Genomic DNA, 282 nt, shown 5'->3' with positions numbered 1-282 from the left:
TAATCTTTCTAAGGATTGAGAGGTCAATTACTAAAAATGTAAATCCGAGAAAATGTAAATCCAGTCGTAACAAAGAAGGGGAAATTCATTTTCTTCTTGTACGGTGTCATATTTCCAACGACCGGAAATACTTAGAAACCGAACGGTCTTAGTGGACAAGCAGCCCACTATAGCGCCACATTCTCACTGGGCTCAAGGCCCAATTCATAAAAATATATCATTCAGATATATTCACCAGATATATCTTGCGAAGATATTATAACAGAGATATGTCAAGTAAGA

Source organism: Vigna radiata, chromosome 5, assembly GCF_000741045.1.
Source record: "Vigna radiata var. radiata cultivar VC1973A chromosome 5, Vradiata_ver6, whole genome shotgun sequence".
NCBI classification, from domain to species: Eukaryota; Viridiplantae; Streptophyta; class Magnoliopsida; order Fabales; family Fabaceae; genus Vigna; species Vigna radiata.
The sequence above is the reverse complement of the archived record's forward strand: the minus strand, read 5'-3'. Positions refer to the sequence as shown.